Source organism: Musca domestica, unplaced genomic scaffold (genome assembly GCF_030504385.1).
Source record: "Musca domestica strain aabys unplaced genomic scaffold, Musca_domestica.polishedcontigs.V.1.1 8, whole genome shotgun sequence".
Lineage (NCBI taxonomy): Eukaryota > Metazoa > Arthropoda > Insecta > Diptera > Muscidae > Musca > Musca domestica.
Genome location: NW_026712409.1, coordinates 17,900,435 through 17,923,602, shown reverse-complemented (window position 1 = coordinate 17,923,602; position 23,168 = coordinate 17,900,435). Strand labels below are relative to the sequence as shown.

At 36.5% G+C, this 23,168-nt stretch overlaps 1 protein-coding gene across 1 annotated transcript in view; it reads left to right on the top strand.

The window, feature by feature from the left end:
• Nucleotides 1-23,168, top strand: part of LOC101887776 (myb-like protein D) — an 84,286-nt gene that overhangs the window by 18,969 nt on the left and 42,149 nt on the right. The gene's annotated exons all lie outside the window — the stretch shown is intronic.

The window sequence follows — 23,168 nt, the reverse complement described above, 5'->3', positions numbered from 1 at the left end:
AATCAAGTATTTCGAAATTAGGAAATTGTTATTTTTTTGCGTAAGCATCTTTGTTGGGCCCTAAATTTTGAAATAGTTGGCCGATCTATTTGATCCATGGCGATATGCAAAGAGAAACATACGATCTTCAAGATTCCTGAAAAATATTTGATTGTAACTTATCAAATGTTTGAGATATCACACAAAATTTGTGAGTGATAAATATTTTAAATTTTTAATAAATTTTGCGTTGTTTTATTTGAGAGGCCATAACTTTCAAAATTATTGCATCATCACTATGATTCAGTACAATTCGGAAAGTTGGAAATGCCGGCTTCAAAATAGTGTCAAAATGTTTCAACATAGCTAACCAAAAATGCGTGATATCTCACATAATATATGAATGCTGAAAATTTTAAAATCTGTGATATTTTTGAGTAAGCATTTTTGAGAAGTCATAACTTTTGAAAAAATTAAACGATCTCTATAATTTCAATATGATTTGAAAAGAGAAACGTGTGGTCTTTAAAGAAATGTCAAATTGTTTCAATTTAAATGATAAAATATGAGTAAAATCACTCATTATATACGAATGATGAAAATTCCATAATCTGTGATATTTTTGAGTAAGCATTTTTGAGAAATCATAACTTCCAAAATAATTCAAGGATCTTAATTATTCAAATCGATTTTGAAAGGGAAACAAGTGGTCTTTGATGCGATGTCTAATTGTTCAAACATTCCTGAGAAAATATGAGAGATATCACGCAAAATTTGTGAATTTCGCAAATTTAAAAAAACTGTGATATTTTTGAGTAAGCATTTTTGAGAAGTCATAACTTTTGAAATAATTAAACGACGTCTATACTTTCCATATGATTTGAAAAGAGAAACATGTGATCTTTAAAGAAATGTCAAATTGTTTCAATTTAAATGATCAAATATGAGTAATATCACTCGTTATATAATAATGATGAAAATTCCATAATCTGTGATATTTTTGAGTAAGCATTTTTGAGAGGTCATAATTTCCAAAATAATTCAAGGATCTTTATTATTTAATGCGATTTTGAAAGGGAAACGCGTGGTCTTTATAGCGATGTCAAGTTCTCTTAACGAATCTGAGAAAATACTAGAAATATCACCCAAAATTTGCGAATGATGAAAATTTCCAAATTTGAGTTATTTTTGGGTAAGGATTTTATGAAGCCACAACTTTTAAAATAATCGAGCGATTTTAACTATTTAAAATGATTTGAAATGGAAAACGTGCGATCTTAAAAGAAGTAATAAATTTTTCACAATTAGCTGACAAAATATGAGTAATATCACGCAAAATTTGTGAATGTCGCTAATTTGAAAATCTGTGATATTTTTGAGTGAGCATTTTTGTGAAGTCATAACTTTCAAAATAATTAAAGGATCTTAGTTTTTTCAAAGTGATTTTCGAAGGTAAGCGCATGGTCCTAAAGCAATGTCAAATTGGCCTAACATTCCTGCGAAAACATCAGTGATATAACACAAAATTTCTGAATAAGGAACATTTAAAAATTTGTGACATTTTTGGGTAAACGTCTACGAGTAGTCATAACTTTCATAAAAATGAAGATATTTAAAAATTTTGAGTGACCTTAAGAAAGGAGCGTGAGTTATATAGATTATTGCAGAATTGCCCTCACATAGCTGATAAAATATAGGAGTTATCACACAAAATGCATAAATGGTGGATATTTTAAAACTTGTGATATTTTCGGGTAAGACTTTTTGAGATGCTATAACCTTCAATATTTGGTAGATTTCTATGAACGTAGTTGATTTTAAAAGTGTGGAAAATGATCTACAATAAAGTCTCAATATATTTTTATATATCTAACAAAATATTAGAGATATGATTCCACTTTGATGAACTTTTATTTTTTTTCTTCAAATTTTATGGAGTTCATAACTTCTAAAATAGTAGTCAGATCTCTGTGAGTGTAAAACAATTTTAAAAGAGGAGCACTTTCTTTCAAAAATGAGGACTTAATATTCCAGGGTACCTTCCAAAATGTTGGAGATATCACACCAAATTTATGCATGAGGAACATTTTAGAATTTTTGCCTATTTTTGGGTAAGCTATTCAACAGGTCATAACATGAAAAATTATGGTTAGATTTCTGTGATTCGACTTGATTTGGAAAGGGAAGCACATGGTCTACAACATAGTGTTTATATACTTTTGTGTAACTAACAACATTTTCGAGGTATCACACCAAATTTATTAATGACGAACATTTAAGTTAATTTCAGTATTTTTGGGTAAGCTATTCTAGACGTCATAACTTGAAAAGTAATGGACCGATTTCGGTGATATAAAAGTGGCTTAGAAATAGAAACATATGACCCTCAAAACGGTGTGAAGTTATTTCAGGATATCTAACAAAATATTCAAGATATCACTTGAAATTAATGAATAACGAAATGTTTAATTTTCTTGGCATTTTGGGTTAGCGGCTTCTAGGACTCATAATTTTTGAAATAGTTGGCGGATCTAAATGATCTTGAATAATTTTAAAAGCTAAAAACTTGTTTTCAAAATGAGGGTGATAGTATTACAAAGTAGCTGAAGAAATTTTGGAGATATCACACCAAATTATTCAATGAGGAAGATTTTAATTTTTTCCCTACTTTTGGGTGAGCAATTCTAGACGTCATAACATGAAAACTAATGGACCGATTTTGGTAATATAAACGAGGTTTGGAAAGAGAAATATGTCATCGACAAAATTAATTCCAAAAATTGTTAGTGTGTCTACCAAAGTCTTAGAGTTATCACACAAATTTAATGAATGAGCAAAATTTCAATTTTCTTGTCGTTTTTGGGTAAGCGAGTTCTACAGGCCATAACTTCTGAAACAGTTGGCGGATCTGTAAGATTTTAAGAGATTTTCAGAGCAATAGATGTGCTTTAAAAAATTTAGAAACAAATTGAGAGGGTATCTAACGAAATTCTAGAGATATCACACCACTTTTAAGATTTGGAAATTTTTTCCACCTTTTGATATTTTTGGGTAAGCAACTTCTATAGCTCATATTTTAAAAAATTATCCACAGATTTCTGTAATCTTAAGTGTTTTGAAGAGAGGAACAGTGGCCTTTTAATATTTTGGTGAAATATTTTGAAATGTTTAACGAAATTAATGAAATATTGAAGGTGAAAGCTAATGTGGGAATTTTTAAATGTTTGGGATATTTTTGAGCAGTCGTCAAAGATAGCTCATAACTTCTGATATAAAAAACCGATCGTCATAAACTAAACTGATTTTGAAAGAGCTCCAGGCACTCTTCAAATGAAATTAACGAATCTGGGATGTAGCTGATTATATCTAAGAGATATAAGGATATCTCAATGTTTGACAATCATTTTCAGATCAGATTTGTGATATTTTTGAGTAACTGCCGTTGAGAGGTCATAACTTTGAAACGAACTGGCATAGCTCTACCATCTAAAGCTTTTTATGAAAGAGAAACATTTGCTCTTTAAAGTAAATTAAAATATTATATATGTAACTGATGAAGTTAACGAGTTATCAACAAATATTTGTGCGGGACAAACATGACAATTTGTTTGATTTCTTTTTTTTAAATTCATCCAACACATTTGACATTTCACACAAAGAAGCCGTAAATTTTCTATGGCGAATTTTGAAAAAGTAACGGTCATTTTTAAGACAATGTGAGAATGTATATAAATCTAGATGTATGTGTATTTACATACATACATTTCACACCAATTAGTATGCATTGGGTGTGACATGAGAAGAAATATCAAAAGTGACATTTCTAAAAAAATAAAAAAGAATTAAAAATCATTTATTTTTTTATGGAAAAGGAACTCAAGTTTCAAATTTATATTTTTAGATAATTTTTTTATTTAATTTTAACAAAAATTATAATTATCCATCATTCAGTGTCTGGCTTACCAGGAAACCCCCCAGACTTAACCATTTAAGACGACTGGTCTGGTCAATTTGTTAGTTGGTAGGTTAGATGGAATATGCCATCATTAAATTATTTATTTAATTATACACCCAGAATAAACACACATGTTCACACACACACACATGTTTGTGTGTATGTATGTATAGCTTCACTATCACTGTATAATTGCTTGTGTTTTGTGTATGATTCAATGTTTAATTTGTGGCCAGCCATACAGAGCGTGAGTGTGAAAAATGGATTGTGATTTTTTGGTCGGCGTCGTTTTGGTTTTTTGGTGACTGTCAGTCTGTTCTGACACCATGCCATCACCACTGGGGCAACAAAAAAAAATATATTCCCTAAATTATTTATTATTCGCATCAAAGCTTTGAGGTGGTCTGTCTATTCTCAAAAAAAAATTGACAAATTCCCAAACAGAATACGCGATAACCCATTAATATTATCACAATTATTTACAGAGAAAACCTTATGTTTTTTTCTCCTTTTTTTCGCAAATGAAATTATGTTTCGAAGAATATTTTATTTATTTCGAAATTGCGTTGTTGAATAGCTGAGAAATTTTTATAAATATTTCCCCTTTTTTGACACAATTGATAAGGCATGTCATGTTTTCGAATTCGCGATTTGGGTAATTTCTATTTTTTAATTTTTTCTAAGAATAGAAATTCCATAGATTGAGAATTTTATTGCGGGGTTAGCAAACTTTCTTCTCTCTAAATGGAAGAATTCTAATTGGCCTCCCATATATGGAAGAATTGGGAGGACTTGTGTAGACACAAGGTCTTTCAGGGATATTGTATATATAGAGGGCTTCATATGAGACTTCTATACGTAGAAAAACCTTGACGAATATGCCTTAGATAATAGATATAAAATTTATAAGTTTTGTACAAAAAAGCCTATTATTTTTAAGCCTCTCATAAGTTTTCTATAGAAAAAATACACCGTAGATGTCTTCTATACCAGAAGCGTTGGTAGGGAGAGGCTCTAGGAAATCGAGCCTCCCCCAAAATTACTATTTTTTACCATTTTTTGCACATTTTACCTAGAAAGACCTCTTGGAGGCCAACTAGAAATATAAGAATATAAGGTCATTTGCATGTCTTTTATGGATGGAGGCCTTCTTACAAGTTTCCATAGGTCTTCTAGAGATTCGAGGTCAAATTCGGGACTTTCATGCATCTTAGAGGCCTTCTATAGCCTCCTCCAAAATTACTAATTTTTTTTACCATTTTTTGCACACCTTACCTGGAAAGACCTATTGGAGGCCTTCTAGAAATACTAGGTCTTTTGCATATCTTTTATGGATGGAGGGCTTCTTACAGGTTTCTATAGGTCTTCTAGAGATTCTAGGTCATTTTCAGGACTTTCATGCATCTTACAGGCCTTCTATAGCCAAAAGAACTCTATTCTCTCTATCTCTCTCTTCTTTATAAATTACACTCTCAATTGACTTCTTAAAAAACACTCCCTACAGGTATTCTCTATACCTGTAGGACCCTGAAAAACCCTCTTCCATAGACTGGAGACCTTTCGGAGGCCTTCTAGAGATAAAAGGTCTTTAGCATGTCTTTTAGGGTTAGAAACCCCTTTACGGGTTTCCATAGACGGAAGACCCTCATAGGGCTAGGAAAATCACTCTTAGGTTTGTGAAGGGAGGGGCTTTTTATAGGTCTTCTGTGGATAAAAAACTCTCCCCAGGTCTTATGGGGATAGAAAACCTTGAACAAGTCTTCTATGGATAAAAAAAATCTTCCTATAGACCGTGGGACTCCCTCTATGGGCCGGAGGATTCCCTCTATGGGTAGGGGAACTCCATCTATGGGTCGGGGTATTACTTCTATGAGTAGAAGGTTTCCCAATATGGATTTCCCCGGGGGGATTCCTCATATGGGCCGGGAGAAATTTCCATCTATTACCTTTATGGCCCTTGTGGATTCATCATTTAGGCCGGAGGATGCCTCTTTGAGCCGAAGAGGGTTCCATCTATAGTCCGTGGGTATTTCATTTGAAAGCTGGGATAATTTTTATTATGAGTTTCTCCTGGGAAGAAGGCAAAAGCTTTACCTCTATAAATAGGCTCCTATAGAAGACAATTTAAGATCAATCCTAAAACAAGACTTCCTTAGAGGATCTTTTGAGGTTCTGCTATCTATCACTTTTTAATGGTTTCCTACAGAAGATATTCTTTATATCTTCTATAGAATATCTTAAATGTGTCTTCTATAGATGACCGCCGCATCATTTCGAAAAGACGACATCCTTCCTAGATTATAAAAAAAACCTTCTAATGATCTCTTAGGTAAGACACTCTCTATAGACGACCTATAGACGACCTTCCATACGTCTCCCACAAAATATGTTCTTAATGTTCCCTATGGACTACTGGACCTTCTCAAGGCTTCCTATAGTTGTCCTCCTAAATGTTTTCTATAACATATTTCCTAAAGCCCCCCTAAAAAAAGACCTTTTGAAGTTTTTAAAGAAGACCATCTAAGGCCTCCTAAGGAACACTTTCTCAGTATTTGCTATGGATAAAAGTACGTTTGAAGGACTTTTAAAGTTTTTCTTTAATGACCTTCCATGGAAAATATTATCCAGGTATTCCATAGAAAGCCTTCTCAAGGTCTCCCATAGAAGACCTCCTTATGATCTCCTATAGAAGACATTTTGAAGGTTTCCCATATAAAATCTTCGAAAAAAGCTCCTCCTTTCATAGAATATTCTCTAAAAGTCTGCTATGGATAGAAAACCTTGTCTTGTGGAGGAAGAAGAAGAATGGAAGACCTTATAAAAGTTCTTCTGTGAGGACCTACATAAGGATTTTTGTACAAAAAAAAATCTAAAGATCTCTTATGGGTCTCCTATACCAATAAATGTTGGTCTTTTACCCACAAAATACGTTTTACGGGATATTTGGATCTCCTACGCCTAGGAGACCTACCATGAGCCTTGACCTTTCTATGCGTACAAAGAAGCCTTGGTAGAAGACACATTTGGATTAAAATCTTTCTTCAGATCTTTAGAATTTTTGAAGGAATTTTCTGTTATTTTAAAAAAAAAGTAAATTCAAAACCTCTGCAAAATATCCTCTCTCTCCCTGAAAACCTCTCTCGCAATAACGAAAATATTCAACCCCATTTTTATTTTCATTATCGAATCGGAGAGCAAAAAAAATATCTTGTGCATGCGTTTTGTGTGATTCAGGCGGAGGAGGCCAGTGACATTTCTCAATTACGTAGTATTTCGAAAGAAAACTTTTTGCAGGTTCAATGGCTCCTGGCTGCCATGTGCGGCCCTGCCTGGCTGGCTGGCTGACTGACTTTACTCCAGTAGCAATGAAATCGCACAAATTGTTTGTAGGCAATAACCTTTAACCTCGTGTGAATGTTATGCGTGTGTGTGTGTGTGGGTTATGGTTGTATTAGATACCAGGGTCAATGAAATCGTTGCCAGTGATGATGGCAAAACAAAAAATATTAAATATCTCATATTTTTTTCAATTAACATTTACATGTATTCGGAGAAATGTCAAATGAGTGGAGGAGTTAAAAAATTAAAAAAAAAAAATAAAATAAAAATAATTAAAATAAGATTTTTAAAATTTTGTTTTGGGAAAAAATCAGTCCATAAGATTTTTAGGACTTTGAATAACAATTCCAAAAAAAAAAACATAATTTCTGTTAGAAAAATAATGCCATTTTAATAAGGATATTAAGGATCGAATTACCCTAATTTTGTTTTGAGGATTATGGCTTAACATAAATCAATATGATCACCCAACACTATCCCGCCCTCAGAATGACCTTTCATATATGACCTCCATATCACCCCCAATTTCAAGAACAACTGTTCCAATTCCCTTACAATCCCCGAAAAAAATCATCCATTTCGAACAGGGCACCACTCTTCCGACCTAGGTCAATACATTGCCTGCAATGCAACCCTTTCCCATGCAAAAACCTATTCTCTAATTATCTCTTTATAACCCAGTTCAATAATCCATCACATGTGAGTCTATTAACCTCTCACACAGGGAGTAGGCAAGCCTCAAAAAAGTGAAAAAAAATCGAATCGAAAAAAATGTTTCATTACCCAACACTTGCCGGGATGATATGGCAAAAAATAAAAAAAAAATGCACCGAGACAGCTGGGGTTTTTTTCGTAATATTTAAAAATAAATTGAAACGAAAACAAAACATTATTTTCAAAATAAAACGAAATTACATTTTTAAACCTTAGGTCCTTATACTGGTGTTTTACAAAAACAAAAATAAACCTCTCGCAAAGCCAATGTCAACGCCAACAATAGCAAATTACAAAAAGCAAAACAAAAAAAAATGACAACAGCTATTAATGAGGTAATTCAAAAAAAGGGGCATCAAACCCAAAAACAACAACAAATTCACAACAATAACAACAACCTTAAAAGTGTCAATAGCATCGCTGATAGGCAAGAATGCCTGTTTCTATCTCACGCTGTGTGGGTGTGGGCGCATGTAATCGGCAGTGTCAAAAACCTACCCCTACTGTAAACTACCTCAACGATTTTTGGTATCTATGAAAGGTGGGAAATTTTGAAGGGGGATGTTAGAAGGTGCACGATATACAGCAGACCTATTTCATGTATGGAAGCTATATATAGTAGATCTGCACGATGTCACAGGTTTATGTGTGCAGGAGACTTTGAGACGGTCTCCTACATAAGACCTTGAAAAGGTCTTCATTAAAAGACCTTCAATAGGAGACCTCTAAGAGTTCTTCTATAGGAGACCTCTAAGAGTTCTTCTATAGGAGACCTCTAATAAGACTTCCAAAGAAAGCCTCTAAGAGTTCATCTATAGGAGACCTCTAGGAGGTCTTGCCTTCTATATGAGGTCTCTAGGACGTCTTCTAAAGGAGATCTCTAGGAAGTTTTCTATATGAGACCTCTAAGAGGTATTTTATAAGAGACCTCTAGGAGGTCTTCCAAAAAAGACCCCTAAGAGTTCTTCTATAGGAGACCAATTTAAAAGGCTTCTGTAGAACTATAAAATGTCTTCGATAGGGAACCTATAGAAAGCCTTCTATACGAGACCTATGTTGATCTCTTGGGAACCTCTATATGATACCTCTTGGAGGTCCTGTATAGGAGACCTCTAGGAGGTCTTAAATAGGAGACCTCTAGGAGGTCTTCAATAGGAGACCTCAAGGAGGTCTTCTATAGGAGACCTCTTGGATGTCCTCTATAGGAGACCTCTAGGAGGTCTTCAATAGGAGACCTCTAGGAGGTCTTCTATAGGAGACCTCTTGGAGGTCCTGTATAGGAGACCTCTTGGATGTCCTTTATAGGAGACCTCTAGGAGGTCTTCAATAGGAGATCTCTAAGAGGTCCTCTATAGGAGACCTCTAGGAGGTCTTTAATAGGAGACCTCTAGGAGGAACTCTATAGGAGACCTCTTGGATGTCCTCTATAGCAGACCTCTTGGAGGTCCTGTATAGGAGACCTCTTGGAGGTCCTGTATAGGAGACCTCTTGGATGTCCTCTATAGGAGACCTCTAGGAGGTCTTCAATAGGAGACCTCTAGGAGGTCCTCTATAGGAGACCTCTAGGAGGTCTTCAATAGAAGACCTCTAGGAGGTCTTCATTAGGAGACCTCTAGGAGGTCTTCAATAGGAGACCTCTAGGAGGTCTTCAATAGGGCACCTCTAGGAGGTCTGCAACAGGAGACCTCTTCTATAGGAGAACTTTTAAGAGGTCCTGTATAGGAGACCTTTAGGAGGTCCTGTATAGGAGACTTCTAGGAAGTCTTCAATAGGAGACCTAGAGAAAGTCTTCTATAGGAGACTTGTATAAACTCTTCTATAGACGACCTATAGAAAGTCTGGTGTAGGTCTTCTTCTATAGAAGACCTCTGAATAGGCTTCTATAGAAGACCTCTGAATAGGCTTCTATAGAAGACCTATAGAAAGTCTTCTATAGGAGACTTTTATAAACCCTTCTATAGAAGACCTATAGAGCGTCCGGTGTAGGTGACTTCTAAAAGGTCTCCTACAGGAGACCTATAGAAATTCCTCTATAGAAGACTTAGAGAAACACTATCGAAAACCTCTAGGAGGTTTTCCATATGAGGTCTTCTATAGGAGACCTCTAGGAGTTCTTCTATAGGAGACCTCTAGGAGGTCTTCTATAGGAGACCTAGAGAAATTCTTCTATAGGAGACTTTTATAAACCTTTCTATAGAAGACCTACAGAGAGTGTGGTGTAGGTGACTTCTAAAAGGTCTCATACAGGAGACCTATGGAAAGTCTTTTATAGAAGACCTAGAGAAACACTTCTGTAGAAGACCTCTGAATAGGCTTCTATAGAAGACCTATAGAAAGTCTTCAATAGTTCTATATAAACTCTTCTAAAGGATATCTAAAGAAAGTCTTCTATAGAAGACCTCTGGGTGGTCTTCCAAAAGAGACCTCTAGGATACTTGTAGAAAATCTTCTATGGGAGGATATATAGAAAGGAGAACTATAGAAAATCTTCTATAGAAGACCTAAAGAAAGTTTTCTTTTGGAGACCTATAGATGACGTAGAGACACACTTCTATAAAAGACCTATAGAAAGTCTTCTGTGGGAGATCTCTATAAAGTCTTCTATAGGAAGCCTATAGAAAGTCCTATAGGACACCTATAGAAACATTTCTATATATGTCTGGTAAAGGGGACTTTTAGAAGGTCTCCCTACGGTCTCCTTAAACGTCGCCATCTATCAAAAGATCTTCAATCCAAAGAATGCAATTATATCCTCTTCATTCCCATGACCTGCTATATTGTTGTCGTTGGTCAAAAAGTCTCCCCCACTAAAGGGAGTTGACGGCCGGGAGAAGTAGTGACTAGTCATTGAACGGCAATGTCAATAAACTTTTAATATTTTTTACCAATTTCCCCTCTCGAAAAATTACGAAAGTTTTTCATAATAAAACGAAATGTTTGAGGGTTGCAAAGGCCGAAGCTACACTCAACTGTCAGCCAGAAAATAAAGGTCAAAATCCCCTTAAAGGTTAATATGTATTAACCCCCTAAGAGAACAGTGAACTGCAAAAGTTTTTTTTTCTCTCCATTTGTTGTCGTATTGTTGTCATTTCGTAGACGCCCCTCCCCATGGCGTAAAAGCCAAAAAAACGTAACGGCAACAGCAACAACAATAATAAGAGCGGCGACAGCGACCCCGTACAATGCCATTGCCAGTCAGCCAGCCAGCCAGACTTTAAAATTACTGTGAATTCTACGCGAATAAATGAATGAAACATGAATGAATGACGAAGAGAATGAATAGGGGGAGGGAGGAGGAGAGTAGTGGCTGAACTCATCCTAATTTTTGTATATTCTTGAACTTCATTTCGGGACAAACCCAATAGCTATAGCTAAGGACTCAACTGTTTTGTTTTCGAGGAGTTGTAGACGAACTCTTGGGGAGCCAGCCAGCCAGCCAAATAAATGAAGAAAATAAATATTTATCAATAGATGTATGTATGTATGAATGAATGTCTGTGTGTGTGCATATGTCGTTATGGTATACATACAATAGTAGTAGTAATTTTTTGTTGTTGTAAATATGTATTTAGCAAAAATTTTACTATACACAACAAGGAATGGCAAGTAAATACTTGCACTTACCACTACCCTTGATGGAATTTTGCACTTACAGTGGTCGAAAATAAAATAGGACCACATTGGACATATTTGAATTTTGAATCCCCAGGATCTTATCGGGAAGTCCGTCAACACAACCTTTGGCGGTTAAACACTCTGAATGCATGTGTGTGTGTGCTGTTTTTTTTTTTTTTTTTTTTTTTTTTGTATCAACCCCGACCCACCTTAACAATATTTAAATTGTTATATATTTATCCAAAGGGTTATATTCGGTGTATACACACACACACATACATATGTGTTTATCATTTGCAAAAAAAAAAGAAAATCTCTTGTGGTCTGCGAAAAAATAACTTTGATATCTGTTCTATGCGGTTAAAAAGAAAAACATGTGATTTTTTTATGCGAACAGTCAGCATCTGTTAGCTCTGCATATTTTTATGCGTTAAACCACAGAAAAATAACTCATTCAGTTTTATAGCTCAGCTCAGGGCCTATTTTCATGCCCTCCACCATACTATGGAGGGTATATTAACTTTGTCATTCCGTTTACAACTCCTCGAAATACTCATGTCAGACCTAACAAATTATATATATTCTTGATCAGCGTAAAATTCTAAGTCGATTTAGCCATGTTCGTCTGTCCGTCTGTCTGTTGTAATAACGCTATCTTTCAAACGAATTGTGATAGAAGGCTAAAATTTTGCACACATGTTTATTTTTCCAGTACGCAGGTTAAGTTCGTAAATGAGCCATGTAGGTCTACGTTTTCATATAGCCCCCATATAACGGTACCTCCCGATATTCGGTATTTTGATGATTCTAGCGACATTATTAACCGGAATTGTTTAAAATTTTTTTATTTGAAGTTCGTAATGGATACTATAGCCTAAGACAGAAAATTATCTGTGCAGGTCCACGTCTTCATATAGCCCCCATATAACGGTACCTCCATATATTCGGTATTTTGAAAATTCTAGCGTCATTATTCACCGGGAATTGTTTCAAATTATGTATTTAGAGCTCGTAATGGGAACTACAGTCTGTGACAGAAAATTGTCTATGCAGATCCAGGTCTTCGTATAGGCCCCACATACCGGTACCTCCCTATATTCGGTATTTTGACGAGTTTAGGTACAATACCTACCGAAATTGTTGGAGACGCGTATTTGAAGTTCGTAATGGATACTACAGCCTATGGCAGAAAATTGTCTATGCTGGTTCAGGTCTTCGCACAGCTCCGATATAACGCTACCTCCGTATATACGATATTTTGATGATTTTAGCTACATTATTCACCGTTTATTTCAAGTTTCGAATTTAAGTATGGTAATGACTTATGACAAACAATGCCCATGTAGGTCCACGTCGTATAGACACCAATATAACGGCTATATTCGGTATTTTTAAAATTTTAACAGAATTTTGTAAGGATTTTATTTCCAAATTCGTTCCAAATGGTGGAGGGTATTCAAAGTTCGGCCCGTCCGAACTTACTGCTTTTTAACTTGTTAATAGTTACCTCAATAATGTCCTTAATTTATTTATTATTCTCATTATTGCAATGATGAAATTCTATTAATTCTCGGTGTCCTTATTTTAATTTACAACAGTGTAAATTAAAATGTATAGGGTGTGGAGAACTGTTTTTATTTTATATATAAACAAACTGCAGATCCTGTTTGTATGTATCCCGAAGAAGAGAAAACTTAGACACACACAGACAAAAAATATAAAAACAACGCAGACATTTACAACAACAACAATAATAATAACTACAACATAAACAGCTATAGCTACAAAATGCAACGCAATATACCCAGGATGTGGGTATACAAATTATTGTTATTGTAGTTTTAATATTAGCAATCTGGGTTGCCATGTGTTTTATGGAAATTCGACCAAAAGTCCTCCTAACTGCCTCTTATGCCTGGTTTGCTTTTTTCAGAATCTCCCAGTTATAGGATTTTTTTTTAAATATATTCCTACCCCCTAGCCATAGGAGACCCTCTCACGGTCTCCTAACCATGCGAGAGCTATCTTATCCATAGGAGGTCTTCCAAAGGCTCCCTATCCATAGAATAGGTCTTCCATAGGAGACCTCTTATGCCTGGGATGCTTTTTTCAAAATCTCCCAGTTATAGGATTTTTTTAATATATTCCATAAGAGACCCTCTCACGGTCTCCTAACCAGGGGAGAGCCCAAAAAGCTATCTTATCCATAGGAGGTCTTCCAAAGGCCCCCTATCCATAGGAGGCTTCCTGCACGTATCTTTTTCGTAGAAGGTCTTTAAAGGGTCTTCCATATACGACCTTTAAAATAGGAAAATATTTTCTGTAAGTAGGAGACCTTTAGGAGGTCTTCTATTGAAATGACACCTTTTTTCTCTTAGAAATATGAGACTTATACAAAAGTCTCTCATGGAAATAGGAACATGAAAAAGTCGCCTAAAAAATCTTCAATGGATGTGGGAAATTTTAAAAAGTCTCCTAGCGATAGCAGATCTCTCATAGGTGTTCTAGCCGTGTAGTTTTTTAAATGTCCTATACCTAAAAATATATTTAAAAAGTCTCCACGTCTAGAAGACCTTTAAGTGATCTGCTATTGCTAGGAGACTTTTAAAAATTTCCCATAGCAGTTTCTTTTGGCGACTTTTTCAAGTTCCCTATAGCCATGAGAGGCTTTTGTCTATAAGATCTCCCATAGAAATGGGAACTTGTTAAAGTCGCCTAAAAATCTGCTATGGGAAATTTTAAAAAGTCTCCTAGTAGTAGCAGATCTCTTAAATGTCTTCTAGCCGTGGAGATTTTTTACATGTTCTATACCTAAAAATGACATTTAAAAAGTCTCCACGGCTAGAAGACCTTTAAGAGATCTGCTATTACTAGGAGAACTTTTAAAATTTCCAATAGCAGATTTAACCTACCTAAAAACGATATTTAAAAAGTCTCCACGGCTAGAAGACCTTTAAGAGATCTGCTGTTACTAGGAGACTTTTTAAAATTTCCCATATCCATAGCAGTTTCTTTTGGCGACTTTTTAAAGTTCCCTATTGCCATGGGAGACTTTTGAAAAGGTCTTCTATTCCTAAGAGAAAAATTCTCATTTTAATAGAAGACCTTCAGAAGGTCTCGTACTAATAGGCAATACCTTTAATGTCTCCTATCCACAAAAGACCTGTTAAAGGCGGGGATTCTACAGACCTCCTATCAAAGGAATGAAAGTACCTTCATATGGTCATCTATGCGAGAGCTTGTAAAGGTCTCCTAATAATAGGGAATGTACTAAAGGCCTTCTATCTGTGGAGATGGTCATCTATCCGAGAGCTTGTAAAGGTCTCCTAATAATAGGGAACGTATTAAAAGTCTTCATCTGTGGAGATTTTCAAGGGTCTCCTGTTCCTAAAAGGTTTTATATCAATAGCAGACCTCCGAAGGGTTTCTTACCCAAAGGAGACTTCCTAAAGAACCCATTTTAACGGTAGGAAAAAAATCTGTTCTCTACTCTCCACAGAAGACATATTCTTCTACTAAGGTCCTTCCCTCCAGGTAGTCCTGTCATAGACATTCTCTACAGAGAAGACTTGTTTAATGGTTTTCCTCAAGAAGAGGGAAGACCTGATAATGGTATTCTCCCTCCAGAAGCCATGTTAAATACCATCCCTCCATAAAAGATTTGTTAAAATTCTTTGATTTAAAGAAGACCTGTTGAAGGTTCGAATCTCTTCTCTTCATCTGTTAAGGGTCTTCTTTCCATAGAAAACCCGATAAAGGTTTTCTCTCCAGAGGAGTTCTATTAAATATCTTCTCTCTAGTGAAGTCCTGACAAATACTTACTTCTACTTAGAAGTAGAAAAGGAAGACCTGTTAACAGACCATTTCAAGATTTTTCTCCAGAGAGAATTTCGTTTCATAGAAGAATCTTCATGGTCTTATCTCTCCAGAAGAAGTGCTTTAGTTCTTCTTTACATGGGATATCTCTCAAGGTCTGGCCTTTCTCTCCAGAGAGGAACTGTTAAAGGTCTTCCCTCTGGTGGAGACCTCTAAAGATCTTTGAAAAGGTATTATATTCCTGTTAAAATTCTTCTCTCCACAGAAGGCCTGTTCAAGGTCTTTCCTCTGTTGGAGACCTTTAAATATCTTTGAAAAGGTATTCTCTCCTGAGAAGACCTGTTATCTCTCCAGAAGACCAGTTAAAGGTTTTTCTCTACGGAAGGCCAAAAACGGGGTTCTCTTACTTGTTGAAGAGCCTTAAATAGAAGGCTTTATAAAAGTCTTCTCTCTATAGATGACCTTTTCGTGGCTTTCTCTCCATAGAACCCCTGTTAAGGTTCCTCCTTCTAGAGGATGGCCTGCTATCTCTTCACTTCTTCTTCTCTTCCATGCCCAAGGACCTTTCAATGGCCCTTTCCCCATAGAAGGCCAGTCAAGAGCTTCTCTCCATAGAAATCTTTTCATAATAGAATACACTAGGATTTTTATAAGCCATCTCTACACAGAAGACCCACTTGAGGTCTTGCCTTTATAGAAGATCTGCTAAAAGTCTTCCCTCCAGGGAAGGTCTGACAAAGCAAGTCCTTTTAACGTGTTTTTTTCACAGAAAACTCTCTCCACCGAATTCTATTCTCTGGAGAAAAGATCTGTCGGAGACCATCTGACCAAAGTTTTTTCTCTCCACAGAAAACTCTCTCCACTGAAGTCTTTTCTCTCGATAGAAGATATGTTAAAGACCATATCTTCAATGGTCTTTTCTCTCCGCAGAAAACTATCTCTACCGAATTCTATTCTTTGGAGAAAAGGTCTGTCAAAGACCATCTGACCAAAGGTTTTTTCTCTCCATTGAAGTCCTATCTCCCTAAAGAAGATCTTTCAAAGACCATCTTTCCAAGGGTCTTTTCTCAATAAAATACCTTTTTTAACAACTTCTCACCATAGAGGACCCCTTTAAAACCTTCTCTCCATACAGAAGATCGGCTTGAGGTCTTTTCTCTGCCAGAAAATATCTTTCACTTCTTATCTCAATAGAAAATCTCCGGTTTTGGGTCTTTTCTTCTTTCCATATAATATATGATCAAAGGATCTCTTTCCCCAACAGAAGTTCCATTGGAGGTCTTCTCTTCCCAATTTTTGGTCGAAAAAGGTCTCCAGAAACAGTCATGGCCTCCCTCGTTTTCAAATTTACTTAAAATATGTATATCCCTGATGTTCGTGTGTGTTTGTGTGAGAGAGTTGCGATAGTAGTATCCCAAGTTTTGTATCTACAGCTGACTACTCCACAAAAGAACCAGAAGAAGAGCAAAGAAAAGAAAATACTAATAAAACAGCAATAAAGTACATTACCTTCATCTCGTCTCCCCTCCCGCCTACCATGATCTTCTTCTTCTTCCTCTTGTTCGTCCCCTCCACAGCCATTGGATTTTATAGTATATGACGAAGAACGTAACAGAACGTACGTACGGATACGTTTGTTCGTTCGTTCGAACATATGTACGTTATGTTATTGCTGTTGTGTTGTTGTTGTTTTTTTGCACTGCACAGATGCCGTTCACAGTAATAAGTTAACGACCCTTTGCAAGGCCGTAGAAGCGTTTTTTTCGTAATTTTATTTTTTCTTGTTGTTGTTGTGCTGTTATTATGGTTGTTGTTGTGTTTTTTCTTTCCTTCTTTGGTTGGGGTTTTTTTCCTTTTCTGTTTTTTTTTTGGAATCTCTTCTTCTTCTTCTTTGATAAATTTAATCATGCGCCACTTTAGCACCACACACACACACCTTAGGGGCATTTAGGTGGGGGGGGAGGTGTTCTCTGGGAGTCCTGAGGATTTTTTTGCTTTTACGTCTCAGGTTTAAATTTGTGTGAGGGTTGGTGAGGGGGTTGGAGGTGAGTGTTGCTGTTTATCTGATATTTTGTTGGTCATACCGGGCTGCAGAGCATGACAATGATGCGTATGACCGACCTGCCTGACTAAACTTGCGTTTTGTAACAGCTTAAAGGATGAAGCTGGTGATGGGGCCAACAACGTCAGATGGCGGGGCCGCTGTTGAAGATTTTTTAAAACCGGCGCTGATTGTGTCTCTCTCTCTCTCTGTTTCGCTTTAGTTTGTCTGTTTCGATGCCGATCAACTGCCGTTGCTCTTGTTGTTGTTGTTGTCAGTTTAGTTCAATGCCTGTATAGATGGATGACTGTTTTTGGTTGGTTGTCTGGTTGGATGGATGGATGGATGGCTGAGTGATTTTGGCTGGTTGGCCGGGTAAATGACTTGGTGTGTCAGTGAACTCTGAACCTTGATTACCGTTACCTGCTACAACCAACATTTACTTGGCCGATTCGTTTTCAATGATGGTCTGAGTCTGTCTGACTGACGACGACTACCATGTCTGGGGCCATTCGCACGCACACAGGCACACACCCAGAATTCGGTATTCAATTCCGTATTCATGGCATGTTATTTTGTTGAATATCTCTTAGCGTATTTTTATTCTGGCACCTTTTTTGGGCTATGGGTATGGCAGCAAAAGGAAGCCAGATTCTTCAATGTGAGATCCCCCATAACAGCTATTATTTTTTTTATTGCTATTGTTGTTGCTGTTTTGTTTCTAACAACTCATAAATCTACTCAATATCCTTTTAAGGGGGATTGGTGTTAAGGTCGCTCTATTATTTTCTATTTTTTTCATGACTGGAAAAAAATCTGAAAAAAAGTTGAATTGAAATAGAGTTAGAGGTAAAGAGATTAGGGATTAGTTGCACTTCATTGCCGGCTAGACAATAGTGATGACCTCCTCTCTCTCTCTCTCGCTCGCTCTTCTCCTCCTTTGGCCACATTGGATTTTAAGAAAATCCGAACATGATTGAATTGTATCTGTAATTGGTTCCTGGCCTGGCATTTTCAATGGCAGCTGATGTGTGCGAGCGGTGAATCTGACGACAAGCACGGCAGGCACGTACAATTTTAATATGATTAATATTTTATTACCACAATAGCAGCAACAAATGCACCAACAGCAACAACAACAACGACGACGACCACAACAACAATAGGTTAACCAGCAACCTTAACAATGACAATGGCTGAGGTAAAAGATATACAACAATGCCAGGTAAATCGACAGCATAGAATGGCGTTTTCAGGGCAGAGAGACAGACCGACAGGCAGACAGTCAATCCGTCAGCCAGCCACCCAGCAATTTGATATGATTGACAGTGGTTTTAATGGTTTTCGAAAACCCGCTCGATTTCCTTGCCTTTTTTTGAGCAGAAGGCAAGGTTTTTAGATCGATGTTGTTGTTGCATTTTTTGGGTTGGGCATCCCTCCACCTAAGGCTCAAATAACACGGAGGCAATTAGATAGCCGACAAGAAAAGCAGGTAGTTGAAATCAAATCGATATGGTTTTGGAAGTGGATTTTGTTCATATCTTAATGTAGATCTAACGGCAGGGATTTGTTTGCCATTGCAGGTGAGAGGGGGTAGATATTAATTACAGGCAGGTGGATCGATTGAGAATAATCAAAGCTATTATTTTGGTCTTCAGAATATCTAAAAATGGAATATTCTTTGGAGATCGTTTTTCCAAAGCAAGGGACCTTTGAAGGCCCGTTGATGCTACAGGTCTAGATAAATTATTCTTTGAAACCCTAGATCAAAAATAGCCTTTACAAAGCATTTTTGGAGGCCCCTTGTAGTTAGAGATTCTTCGAGAGGCCTTCTATATTTCAAGTAAATTTTAAAACCCTAGATCAAAAATACCGTATTGAAGATGTTTTTATAGTTAGAGGACCCTACAGACAAAAAATCTTCTTGAACGACGAATAACTCTCTCCTATGTTCTCCTTTTTTTTACAAAATTCTCGCTGAATACCTTGAGGAGGCCAACATATTAAGCCAATGTAATCAGAGAGTAATAAAATTGCGAGAGCATACATTTACGACTCTCTGCTCGGCACTGGTCCAAAGGATTGCGATCCCTAGGAGACATATTCAAGGGTTTATATTCAGAGGAGACACCTCCACTACCATCTCTCCGTAGAAGAAAAAATCTGTCTTATATTCTTCTCAGAAGACCCATTAAAGTTCTCGTCTTCCGAGAGAAGGCCTGTCATACATTTTCCTCCAGAGAAAACTTGTAAGCGTTCCACTTAAGAAGACGAGGAAGGCCTGATAAAGATCTACTCTCGTTTTTCCAAAGGAAGGGACCTTTGGAGGCCCTCCCTTGTAGATAGAGGTGCTTCGAGAGCCCTTCTATATTTCAAGTAACTTTTAAAACCCAGGATCAAAAATACCGTATTGAAGATGTTTTTATAGTCAGAGGACCGCACAGGCATAAGATTTTCTGGAGCGACGGATAACTCTCTCCTACGTTCTACTCTTTTACAAAAATCTCGCTGAAGACGTTGAGGAAGCCAACATATCAGGCCAATGTAATCAAAGAGTAATAAAATTGGGAGAACATAAAATTTGCGACTCCCTGTCCGGCCCTAGTCTAAAGGTTTCCGATCCCTAGGAGACATATTCAAGGGTTTCTCTTCATAGGAGACACTCTGTTCGGCCCTGGTCTAAAGGTCTCCAATCCTTAGGAGACATCTTCAAGGTGTTCTCTTCGGAGAAGATACCTCCACTACCATCTCTCCGTAGAAGAAAAAAATCCACCTTCTATTCTCCTCACAAGATCTGTTAAAGTTCTCCTCTTTCGAGATAGAGAGAGAGAAGGCCTGATAAAGATCTACTCTCCCTTCTCTCCATAAAAAAACCTTTTAAAAGTCCTTCATTTATAGTAGACCTGTTGAAGGTTCAAATCTCTATTTCTGGAAATAACTGTTAAAGGTATTCTCTCCATAGAAGACCTGATAAAGCTTTTCTCAACAGAGAAGGCCTGTTAAATGTCTTCTCTCCAGAGAATGTCTGACAAAGGTCTTCTTCACATTAAAATACCTGTTAAATATCTTCTCTCCAGAGAAAAGACTTGTTAAAGGTCTTCCATGGAAGTCCTTTTAACGGATCTCTTAAAAGTTTCTTTCCTGAGAGGTCCTATTAAAGGTCTTCTATCCATAGAAGACCCCTAATGGTCTTCTCTTTTCAAAAGAACTTCTTAAGGTCTTCTTTACGGTGGATATTTTTCAAGGTCTGGCCTTATTCTCCCCATAAAAGACCTGTTAAAGCTCTTCTCTCCATAGAAGGTCTCTTCTGGTGAGAACACCAGTTAAAGAGTTTTCTCCATGGAAAACCAAAAAGGGTTTCTCTCGGTAGGAGACCTTTTTAAGGTTTTTTGTTCAAGCTCTATTGAAGGTCCATTCTCCAGATAGGACTGGTTAAAGGTCTTCTTCCCATGAGCCGAAAAATTCCCAACCAATATTGGGGTGAATCCCCGGCCGGGGGAATTTAATGCAGTAGTCTTCGTCACAAGATAGGATACCTTCTCAAAATATCCTATGGAAAACCTTCCCAACTGGGTATCTTTTATAGCCCTCCTATAGAAGATCTCCTAAAAACCTCTTATAGAAGACCTTCTGAATATCTCTCTAGAAGATCTCCTAAAAACCTAAGTCCTCAAATGGCCCACTATAGACGACCTTTTGAGGTCTTTTCAAGGTCTCTTTTCTTTTTTTCCTTTGAAGGTATCTTTAATGAAATACCTTCTAAAGTTCTACTATGGAAGCCATTCTCAAGGTCCTCTATAGACGACCCTCTTTAGGCCTCCTATTAAGTAGCTTCAATTTGTCTCAGATGATCTTCTAAAGGTCTCCAACAGGTGATCTTATAAATACCTATAGGGAACCTTCAAAAGATTTTCAGAGATCTACTGTGGAATGCCTTCTCAAATTCGACAACTTCGAGGCGACAAGCTGAGGGTTTCCAATAGAAATTCTTGTATACACCTCTATACATTCTCAAGGTCTCCTGTGGAAGATATTCAAGGTTCTCAAGGTCCTCTATAGACGACCCTCTATTGGCCTTCTATTAATTAGCTTCAATTGGTCTCAGATGGTCTTCTAAAGGTCTCCAACAGGTGATCTTATAAATACCTAGATGGAACCTGCAAATAATTTTCTAGATATCTACTGAGGAATGCCTTCACAAAGTCGACATTCTTAGGGTTTCCAATAGAAGGCCTTCTATACACCTCTCTTAAGAGAACTTCTAGAGGAATTTTATAAATTACCTCCCAAAGGTCTCCTATAGAAGATATAAAAAGGCCTCTATAGGTCCCCAATAGAAGACGTTTACAAAGTCTCCAATAGAAGATCATTTAAAGGTTTCCCAGGTCTCATTTGAAAGTCCTCTTGAAAACCCTCTAAAAATCTTCCAATTTATGGGTTTTCTGTTCATAGTAGACATTATCTGGCCCTTGCATTCCATTTTCTGTACACAGGAGACCTTCTAAAAGTTTTTTTTAGCATCGAACACCTTCAATACATATCTTATGTACACCAAAGTCCTCCCAATGATCACCCATACACAAGATATCTTCCAAAGGTCCTATACAAAATTTCCCACCTCTGATAGATACCAAAAACCTTTGCGGGTTTTTAGAGCAGGTTTGGGTTTTTGAAACCGCCGATTAGAAAAAATATTTTGAAGAGTCATTTGATCCTATTTTTTTTTTCAAAATAACTACATTTAATTACCATTTTAATTTTAGAATGTGTCAGATATTGTCTCTTCTCTTTTTGTTTTTTTTTTTTTCTTGTTGTTTTTGTTGCTACCATTTGAGTATGGACAACGACACTTCCCCATAAATCAATGTCAGCTCTCGGTTTGTAGGCGTCTATAATTATTTACAACATTTTATTCATCCTTCTTCGTCTTCCTCTCTTCTCCGTGTGTTTTTCTCCGTTACATTTAAGAAATGAACAAATAAAAAAAAGGGAAAAATAGAAAAAATCTTCCATTCCAGCAACTGATTGATCGAGCAACATGGCACTCCGGTTTTGTCTCCCTGGTGTTCCAATAAAACACCATTCATGCCTATAAAAATGGCTAAAACCGAGCAGCAGCAAAAGCAACAACATATCACATCCTTTAAGAAATTTATCTGTAGTGCCAGTTGTTGAATATCCGTCTTTTTTTGCAATTTTTTTTATTCCCCGGGGGAGATGTTCAGCAACGCTCGTAAAGGGAATTTCCTTTTTGTTTCACAACTGCACTTGTCGCAGCAAAAAAAAAAAGAGAGAGAGAGCAACAAAAGGAACGGAGATTAATCTTTTTTCCCTTTTTTTAAATATTGTGTTGGATACATATTTGATTACAAAGAAAATAAACTATATAACTATAAATAAAAAATAAACTATTGCCCCCTTCTAGGTATGTAAAAAAATCCACGATCGAAAAAAATTTAAATTCCACAAATGCAAAATATTCTTATGAGAAATTACAAAAATTGAAAATAGACATTGAGAATCGAATTGAACGAATTCTACAAATTGAAATATTATTTTTGAAAGTTGAATATAAAATTTATACGATTTTTGAAACTCTCCGTTAGAAAATATTTTTAAAACAAGCTAAAAAGTATCCATCGGGTTTGATGACTGAGTTGCGTTTTAATTTTTTTAAAAAAAGGTATCGAACGAGGGAACCAATATTTT